Source organism: Schistocerca cancellata, chromosome 1 (assembly GCF_023864275.1).
Source record: "Schistocerca cancellata isolate TAMUIC-IGC-003103 chromosome 1, iqSchCanc2.1, whole genome shotgun sequence".
NCBI classification, from domain to species: Eukaryota; Metazoa; Arthropoda; class Insecta; order Orthoptera; family Acrididae; genus Schistocerca; species Schistocerca cancellata.
The window spans coordinates 195716608-195727193 of NC_064626.1; the positions used below are offsets into that span (position 1 = coordinate 195716608).

The 10586-nt window shown below is 42.4% G+C and overlaps 1 pseudogene; it reads right to left on the reverse strand.

Moving 5' to 3' along the window:
- Nucleotides 1-4082: 4082 nt before the first annotated feature.
- On the reverse strand, nucleotides 4083-4775 carry LOC126163654 (uncharacterized; annotated as a pseudogene).
- Nucleotides 4776-10586: the final 5811 nt, after the last annotated feature.

Genomic DNA, 10586 nt, shown 5'->3' on the forward strand with positions numbered 1-10586 from the left:
GTAGTTTGGCCAATGTAGGATTTGCCACATTGACAAGGGATCTTATAAATACCCGCCTTCCTCAGACCCAGATCGTTCTTCACAGACCTAAGCAAAGCCGATATTTTCGTAGGTGGTCGGAAGATCACTTTAACACAATGCTTCTTTAAAATCCTTCGTATTTTAGAGGAGAGGTTACCCACATACGGAAGAAACGCCCTGGACCTGACCACCTCTTTGTCTTCTTCTTCTTGTTTCTCTTTACATTTCTTCTTTGTTACAGCTGTGCGGATTTGGCGTGTAGAATATCCATTCTCCCTGAAGACGGGTTGCAAATGTTCTAATTCTTTAGGAAGGCTGTCCTTATCAGATACCACATGTGCCCGGTGCACCAGAGTACGCAGCAAACCCATGGTTTGTGCAGGGTGGTGGCAGCTTGTCGCCTGCAAATACAGATCTGTGTGTGTGGGCTTCCGGTAGACGGAGTGCCCCAAAGATCCATCGGTTCTACGATTGACAAGGACATCCAGAAACGGCAGACATCTATCTTTTTCGACCTCCATGGTAAACTGAATATTCTTGTGAATGGAATTCAGATGTTTTAAGAATCCTGCCAGTTTTTCTTCTCCGTGGGGCCAAACTACAAATGTGTCATCCACGTAACGCCAGAAGACTTTCGGTTTAAATTCAGCCGACTCGAGTGCCTTCTCCTCAAAGTCCTCCATAAAAAGGTTTGCTACCAGAGGGGACAAAGGACTGCCCATGGCAACACCGTCAACTTGTTCAAAATATTCATTATTGAATAAGAAATAAGTTGAGGACAGGCAATGATGAAATAGTGCTGTTATGTCGGCTTTGAACCTTCTGCTAATGAGTACCAGTGAATCCATCAGTGGAACCTTAGTAAATAAAGAGACGACATCAAAACTCACTAATAAGTCAGAATTGTGGAGTTGGAGCGACTTCAGTCTACTAATAAAATGGACGGAATTACGAATGTGATGTGGACACTTGCCCACATAAGGTCTCAGTAACGAAGACAGATGTTGTGCTAGGTCATAGGTTGGCGCACCGATGTTACTAACAATAGGGCGTAATGGTAGTCCCTCTTTATGAATTTTCGGAAGACCATAAAGCCTCGGTGGAACAGAGCTATGGGGTTTCAGTCTTAATGACTTCAGGTGGAAGCGTAGAAGAGTTTAACAAAACTGTCGTTTTTCTTTCTACTCTGCTCGTCGGATCCTTGTCGATCTTCCGATATGTGGATCCACCAAGGAGGCTATACATCTTCTCGTTGTAGATGTTTCGTGGCAAAAGTACCGTCGCATTGCCCTTGTCCGCTCGGAGAACCAGTGTGGGGATCTTCACATAATTTGCGAAGTGCAGCCCTTTCACTAGAAGAAATGTTGTTCTTCAGAGGAGTCGCTTTCTTAAGTGCACAGCATGTTTCACGCCTGATTTCTTCAGCTGCGTCGCTGGGAAGGGGTCTAACAGCTTATTCAATAGCACTTATGAAATCCGCGAAAGGTGGAGTCTTAGGTGTAGGAGCGAAGTTAAGTCCTTTTCCGAGTACAGACAGCGTCGCATTGTCCAAAACTCTATCCGTGAAATTAACCACGGAGCGTCGAAAAGTGCCTTCTTGCGGCGATGCTGTCGATAGACGTGCAAACTTCGATGACTGCCTAGAAGATGACTTCTTGTGAGCCCAGTCCGCTTTGGCCCAAGTGACTCCGTCAACCCACTCCCAGGTGAAAGAAGGAAGACTGGATGCTATTTCCAAATGAAGGTGATACAGTTGTCTTGAAATTAGATCCAGTTCACGGCGAGTGAAAGAAATCCACAGTACAATGGAAGTAAACCTCCCTCGTATGAATTTAGTCATGCATGACATACCTCAATGTACAAGATTTTTTCTTCCGCCGTTTAAACTGCACAATCATCTGCTATGACATTACAGCACCTAACGATTTAGGTTGAACCAGGGCTCGCTCTAAAAATTTTTTCAATATTTTTGGTCAGTAGGTTTAATTTATTTATTTTTTATTGCTTATTTAGTTTGAGCAGATTAGGACCTTAAGGCTCTATCTTAGATCTGACCAGGAATGACACATACTAAAGGTATTACAGAAACGTTCATAACAGTGAAACAACAACAACAACAACAACAACAACAATAATAATAATGGTAAAGAGCAGTAAGAATAATATAGATCGCTTAGTGCATTTGCTCAAGGACATGTGTAATACGCTTAAATGCTTCTCCCATCATGGATACAGGCGCTTTCTTTTGCTGTGATCCTTACTCACAGCAAAGTATTAATTTCATTGATCTGTCGTTGTGATATCATTTCCCAACGATAGCATCCAGACTGATACAACTCCATCTTCCGTAATAGTCATTCCATTCCCATTTATCTGACGTCAACAACCTGACACTACCACTTACAAGGGAAACTCCCCATCGCACCCCCCTCAGATTTAGTTATAAGTTGGCACAGTGGATAGGCCTTGAAAAACTGAACACAGATCAATCGAGAAAACAGGAAGAAGTTGAGTGGAACTATGAAAAAATAAGCAAAATATACAAACTGAGTAGTCCATGCGCAAGATAGGCAACATCAAGGATAATCTGAGCTCAGGGGCGCCGTGGTCCCGTGGTTAGCGTGAGCAGCTGCGGAACGAGAGGTCCTTGGTTCAAGTCTCCCCTCGAGCGAAAAGTTTTTCTTTATTTTCGCAAAGTTATGATCTGTCAATTCGTTAATTGACGTCTCTGTTCATTGTAATAAGTTTAGTGTGTGTTTTGCGACCGCACCGCAGAACCGTGCGATTAGTAGACGAAAGGACGTGCCTCTCCACTGGGAACCGAAAAGATTTGATCGCAAGGTCATATGTCAACAGATTCCTCCACAGGAAAACACATCTGATATATTCTATACGACACTGGTGACGGCATGTGCGTCACATGACAGGAATATGTTGTCGACCCACCTAACTTGTACACTTGGCGAATGGGTAAAAAGATTCTTCTCTCTCTCTCTCTCTCTCTCTCTCTCTCTCTCTCTCTCTCTCTATTCGTTTAGTCGGTTCCGACTCTTCGTGACCCCATGAACCAAATCACGCCACTTTTTCCTGTCTTGCACTTTCTCCCGTAGACCTTCCAGGTTGGCACACATTGCTTCTGTGATGCCATCGATCCATCTCATCCTCTGACGTCCTCTTCTTCTAGTTCCTTCAATCTTCCCCAGCATTAATGTTTCTTCCAGCTAGGCATGCCTTCGCATTGTGTGTCCAAAGTAGGTCAGCTTTTGTTTTAACATTAGACCTTCCAGGGAGAAATCTGGTTTAATTTGCTCCAATATTGATCTGTTGGTTCTCTTTGCAGTCCATGGAACTCTAAGAAGTTTCCTCCAACACCACAATTCGAAGGAGTCAATTCTTCGCCGTTCAGCCTTCCTAATGGTCCAGGTCTCACATCTATACATCACAACTGGAACGACCATAGCCCTCACAATACGGATCTTTGTTGCTAGTGTTATATCTCTGGACCTTATAACCTTGTCAAGGTTTGACATCGCCTGTCTACCGAACAACAGGCGTCTCCGGATTTCATGGCTGCAGTCGCCATCAGCAGAGATCTGGAAACCGAGATAACTGAATGTGGTCCCTACCTCCATGGTTTCTCCTGCTATATCCCGCGAATTGGTAGGTGTAGTTGCCATAATTTTCGTTTTCTTCACATTCAGCATAAGACCGGCCTTTTCACTTTCGTCTTTCACCTTCAGTAAGAGTGTTCTCAATTCTTCTTCACTTTCTGCCAACAGGATCGTATCATCCGCGTACCTGAGGTTGTTGACATTTATTCCAACTATTTTAATTCCTGTTTCTCCTTCATCTAGCCTCGCATTCCTCATAACATGTTCTGCATACAGATTGAATAAGTACGGTGACAGTATACAGCCTTGCCGGACCCGTTTCTGAATCTTTATCCATTTCGTTGTTCGATACATAGTTCTCACCGTGGCTTCTTGGTCAAGGTATAAACTCCGTATCAGATGAATGAGGTGATCTGGTACACCCATGTTTTTCAGTACGTACCATAATTTGTTGTGATCGACGCAGTCAAAGGCTTTGGCGTAGTCAATAAAGCAGAGGTACACATTTTTCTGGAATTCTCTCGCTTTTTCCATAATCCGCCGAATGTTAGCAATTTGATCTCTAGTTCCTCTTCCTTTCCTAAATCCAGCTTGTTCTTCTGGTAGCTCTCGATCTAGATATTGGCGAAGTCTATTTTGTAAGATTTTCAACATAACTTTGCTAGCATGTGAAATAAGTGCGATTGTTCGGTAATCTGAGCATTCTTTAGAACTTCTCTTCTTTGGAATGGGGATGAATACTGGTCTTTACCAGTCTTCTGGCCACTGCTGCGTGATCCATATTTTTTGACATATTGAGTGCAGCACTTTCACTGCATCCTTTCCAGTGACTTTAAACATTTCTGCTGGTATTTCATCATGTCCACTAGTTTTGTTATCAGCCATATTTTCAAGGGCCTACTGGATTTCGCTCTCCAAAATATCTGGCTCTAGTTCTAAATTAACATTAACATCAGCAGTAAGAGCCCTGTCATGATGCAGTTCTTTCTTGTATAGGTCTTCTACATATTCTGCCCATCTTTCCTTAACATCCTCTGCTTCACTCAGATCTTTCCCGTTTCTATCTTTTATCATTCCAATTTTTGCCTGGAATTTTCCTATAATTTCTCTAATTTTCTTATAAAGATCTCTTGTCTTCCCCATTCCGTTACTATCTTCAACTTCCTTGCACTGTTCATTAAAGAATATATTTTTATCTCTTCTAGTTAATTTCTGAAAATCTTTATTTAATTCAAACATAGCTGATCTATCTCCCTTGATTTTTGCTTTCCTTAGTTCTTCTGCAACTTGCAGTGCCTCAACTGATAGCCATCTAGCCTTCTTACTGTTCCTTTTCTTGGGAATGTGTTTCTCTGCGGCCTCCTTGACAGTATTAGCTACTTCTGTCCACATCTCTTGCGAGCTTTTGTCCTCCAGCTGTAATACATTAAATCTGTTTTGTACCTCTACAGCATAGTCGGAGGGTATAAAGGTCGTATCTGCAAGTTGGGATACTTTTTGCTACATTCTGAAGTTTCAGCCGAAATTTTGCAATCAGGAGCTCATGATCTGATCCGCAGTCAGCACCAGGTCTTGTTGTAGCTGACTAAACCGCGCTCTTCCACCTCTGATTACAAAGTATGTAATCAATTTGGTTCCGGTGTTGGCCATCTGGCGAAGTCCAGGTATATAGGCGTCGTTTTGGTAGTTGAAACAGTGTATTAGTAATTATCAATGAATTTTCTTGGCAGTATTCTAGGAGTCTCTGTCCAGCTTCATTTGTTGTACCAAGACCATATTTCCCTGTTATACCTTCTACAGCTTCATTTCCCACTTTTGCATTCCAATCTCCAACTATGAAGACGATATCCTTTTTTGGTGTTGACAGTAGTAATTCTTGTAAATCTCCATAGAACTGGTCAATAATTTCCTTTTCATCATCGGTTGTTGGTGCATAAACTTGAATTACTGTGATGTTGAGGGGCTGACCTTGAAGTCTGATGGAATCATTCTATCATTTTTATATTTGCATCCCATTACAGCTTTTCTCACTTTATCACTAACTATGAAGGCTACTCCATTAGTTGTGTTGTTATCGTGCCCATAATAATACACCATATGGGCATCCGAAGCAAATTCTCCCATGCCAGTCCACCTCATTTCACTTATTCCCAATATGTCGATGTTAATTTTCTCCATTTCTCTTTTCACTATGTCTAGTTTTCCTTGATACATGGATCTTACATTCCATGTTCCTATGCAGTGCTTCTCTTTGCACCATCTTACTCTTCGTGAAGCTCCTCTCAACCTGGTTCCCCCCGGAGATCCGATCGGGGAACTTGAAACTCCGGAACATTTTGAGCTGAGCGAAGCCATGGGGTTTTCTTGGGATAGTTCAGTGGTGGTTTCCCGTTGCCTTCCACTGTCCTCCAACTCCTATCTGCTCACCGACTCAGTTTCCCACTGGGATTGGTTACCCAACCTTCCGCTGAGTTGCTCGGCTTAACAGGGGCACCACGTGTAGGTAGGAAGTTGGAGAATTGAGGTGACAGAGGCGGTGAGCACTCTCTCGCTGAGTTCTTGTAATCGCGTATCACCCCCATTTTATGCCAGAGTCTCATGATGTCTGCAGAGCCCCCCCCCCCCCCCCCCAGGTCATTTCCTACGTTGCCCAATTTAGGTTCTCTTGTGGATGTGATAATTACTCCCAAAAAAGTGATGAAAACATAAGAGTTTTCACATAAACTGCAACAAATGAATCCAAAAGTTTCATAGTCGCACACTTTTCCCTGTGCTCCGTCAAAACATATGTTTTTAACGTTTTCAAATTTTTCCGTGTGTAGACCGTCAAATCCTGCATATGTCCAAGCAAATATGAACATGTCCTGGAATTTTGGAGGGCGAAGTTGATTATGTGTAAGTGCCTGAACTTTGATAATTGACTGAAAATAAAAATTAAGCTTTTCGCTCGAAGGAAGACTTGAACCAAGGACCTCTCGTTCCGCAGCTGCTCACGCTAACCACGGGACACGGCGCTCCTGAGTTGAGTCTACCCTTGATGTTGCCTATCTTGCGCATGGACTACTCAGTTTGTATATTTTGCTTATTTTTTCATAGTTCCACACAACTTCTTCCTGTTTTCTCGATTGATCTGTGTTCAGTTTTTCAAGGCCTATCCACTGTGCAACTTATAACTAAATCTGAGGGGGGTGCGATGGGGAGGTTCCCTTGTTAGCATTGCAGAAGAATAGCGAAACTTTTCTCCTCCTCATAAATAGCCATTTATGGTATCGCTGTTCCCCCCCCCCCGTCAGTTCACATGCGAAATATTTGTAGTTTGTGTCGTTAAACAAATCCACAGTCGAACATTCACTGTTATTCTCGTCAAAAAGATTTTGGTAGTTGAATTTAATGTATTGATCGATGATGTGGCACTGATTTACAAAACGATAACGCAGCAATCTCCCGTTACAAGCAACAACTCGTCCTTTACTACCATGAAACGTAATTTGAAGTGTCAGTTATTTGCGTCTGGAATAATACGAGAAATGAGACTAAATACTTGGTCAATACTTATCTTGTGGAAGCTCTCTAACACCTGCAGTGCAGCTGCAGCAAACTTCTTGTAGGTAGTAGACATTCATTGTGATACTACGGTTTGGCTCTGCAAACAACTGTCGTTCATGTATTAACTCCGACAGTCTATTTGTTAAAATATTTCCGGAAAATTCACTCTTTACAGGAAATTTATGACAGATAGCGCGAATAACAGTATAGTTAAGAATAAATCGAGGATTCCTATTCCCGCTTCTGTCATTGGTATGTTGTAACAGTTGTAAGACGTGTATATATCTATTGTCAAATCATAATTTATGAAAGATGTTTATATTTTATTAATAGGTTTACGTAGGAATAATTAATGCTTGTCATGTTCGAAATAATTGTGGTAGCAGGGAATGTCTGCACCGAAGTATTGTTGATATAATTTTAAAAAGGGCGGGAGAAACCGCGTACGGATACATTTTAAGAAAAGGGCGGGAAAGACCGAGCATCAACACATTTTTTAATGGTAGCAGGGATTGTCTGCACCAGAAAGCATTGTTGGCAGGAGAGACCGCACTTTAGCGTTCGTAGGAAGTCAGTAGTAATCGAGATGTGAAGCGAGTTGGTAGCAGCTCTGAAGCGAGAGGTTGAGGAGTAGTGTGCCTGTCAGCCACCAGATGTGATTTACGAGAGATTATAAACGGATGTACAGAGACATTAACTATTATCATAAGAGGAACTAATATTATTGAATTATTTTCTTTGCGAAACTCAAAACTGCTGAAGGTATGTTTGCGCAATGCTTGTTGTAAGATTATTCTAAAAAGTAAGTCCCACTTGAGCGTTTGTAAAATCATTTCATTACAAACAGTAAATATTTGAAACGTCTTCAGAATATAATTAATTTTTGCCAGCAATGTTGCATTACTGATTATAATCCATCCCAAAAAGCATCAACGTAAAACTTTTCAAAAATTTTATTGCTGTCAAGAAAAAGTTTAATTCTGAATTACGTAACTTCAGTCAAATTAATTATAGAATAACGTCAGCTTGGCTATTAAAGAATAACGTCAGCTTTGGTAATAAATACAGCCACTTATTATGAAAGCCCACCAGCAGCTAATAGAGTATAGTAAAACAGAGTAAGTATATTCATGTTGCAGTTCGATGTAGCAGTCAGATGGCGATCCAGTAACAGTAAAAAAGGTAAGGAACAGTTTTAGGTTATTGCAGATAACGACTGAGGGCCACAAGACGAGGACACGTTCTATGTTTCGTCGAAATACACGAAAATCACTTTTTAAAAGCAGCAATTAAATTTGTATGCGAAGATTGAGAAAGAGAATAAATTTCAAAGGGAAAATTTCATTTGTTATTATTAAGCAAGAGACAGGAATCCTAAGGAAAGGTTTCATAGTTTATTGTAAAAGGGAAGGTTATCATTAACAACAGATATATAGAGGAGACGGGAAGGTTTCACAGTGCATGGCGACGTTTAACTTAACGCAATATAAAACATACAAAGATCATCTTACGACGGCCAGGCACATGTTGGTGGCAGTGAAATATATTGGCCGACACTTCACTTCACTGATCATAAATCAAGTGTAGATCGTACACAATATATGAAATAAATTTAAAAATTTGAGGGGTATAAGAGCTTGACGCACTGTAACAAAAGAATATTTAAATTTCCTCATGAGTATTCAGAAACGGGTGGTGGACAGAGCATGAAATTTAATCTTAGATGGTGCTTCTGGAATAGGATAAAGAATACATTGCTTTTATACTCCTGCTGTGACAAACATAACAAGAGACTAGAGCACTTGCTCGCGAAAGGCAAAGCTCCCGAGTTCGAGTCTCGGTCCGGAACACAGTGTTAATCTTCCAGGAAGTTTCACGACAAGAGACATGTGATGGAACTGTGGAGAGGGTGGGGGTGATGGTGGGGGACAGGGGAGGGTTAGACTTGAGCCACACAAGCTGCCGTCACCCCCTCCCCCTCCGCCGTCGGCGCCCTCACAACGCCTGCCCTCAGTCAGTGTGTGGACTCTGTGGGTCTCAAACGTCTGTGCTTGCAGAGGTCGCAGTGAAGTTCCAGGTACCTGAGGTAAGCATTGGCTGCTGCTGCTGCTGCTGCTGCTGCTGTTTCGCAATTATTGGTCAGTTCTCAAACAGTCACAAATGCGCAGCGTCTAGGCATTTACTATCCTGAGAAGTTTTTATTTTTTCTCGTTTCTAGCGGGCATACCCCCACTTGGATGTCAGACACTGTAAATTTTAGTGCCAAAGATCTTTAATTTTATAATGACCTTTTTTCATTAAATGAAAAATCGTGTTGATTTACGGAACGTTGTGAATTTCATCCTCCGGGTACAATCTCTATAGCGCGTACGAAAGTCAACCCCTGCAGCGTGATTACTGGAACTGCCATTAAAGATCACCCATCGTATGTTACATTTTAAGCAACGTGTTTCACTCTAGATAATGCACAACTTACTTTGCTTCTTTGCATTCTAAGTTCTAGAGCAGAAGGCGAAATTATACAGATACTAGAATGTTAGTACCTACTCACATTCAAAAATAAATTCCTACTTCGCATGTTGTGAGAAATGTGCACCTTTTTGGTCCACGCTGTAATTGTGTGTACACTGTACCCTATTGTAATATTATCACGGAAGCATGCTACGGTAATTACATGTTGGAACAATCCGCTGCTTTTCACAGGACGCAATGGACACCAGGAGAGCAGAACAGAGCCGCCCGCAGGTGCGACGCTGCAGGGCAGAGTTTGAGCGACAGCGCCGGAGTTTGCTGAGGTGGGCCGTTCACAACAGCGCCGCGCAAATATCGGGGAAGGACTGCGAATGGAAGGGTGAGGGTCACTGTCGTGGGACCAGAAACCGCGAATGTGAGCAGGACGTGGTGTACGAACCAGTGGGGGCCTTAGAAGACCCGTGGCTTCAGCTCCAACAGCGCCGTGATGAGGAAAGGATGGCTGGGGCAGGCGTTGCCTCTAGCGTGTCGCCTGGAGGAGAAGCGTCCGGCCGACGGCCAGATCCGTCTCCAGCGAATCACTCGTCGAGCGGAACGAAAAAACGCGGCAGAAGCAGAGACTGAGCGGAAACACCACTCTGCAAACGCGAGGTAAGGCATGGTCACAACTTGCAGGCGTGTAAATACGAGTACCCACTCTGTGACTGGTACCTCAATTAGCCTACTGGTTACTTCATCATAGTCTGTGTGTTGCTTTTGTTTCGCTTTCCTCTTCATTCTTTCCGGGTATGGTAATAATCCCAAGGCTTAGTCAATATCACAGTCTTCCTTACTACCGTTTATGTAATATTGTTTCCTCAGTAACACCACACATTATCTCTTTTTTCTGTGAATTACATTCGGAAGTTCAAGACCTTAAATAGAAATTATCCTGTA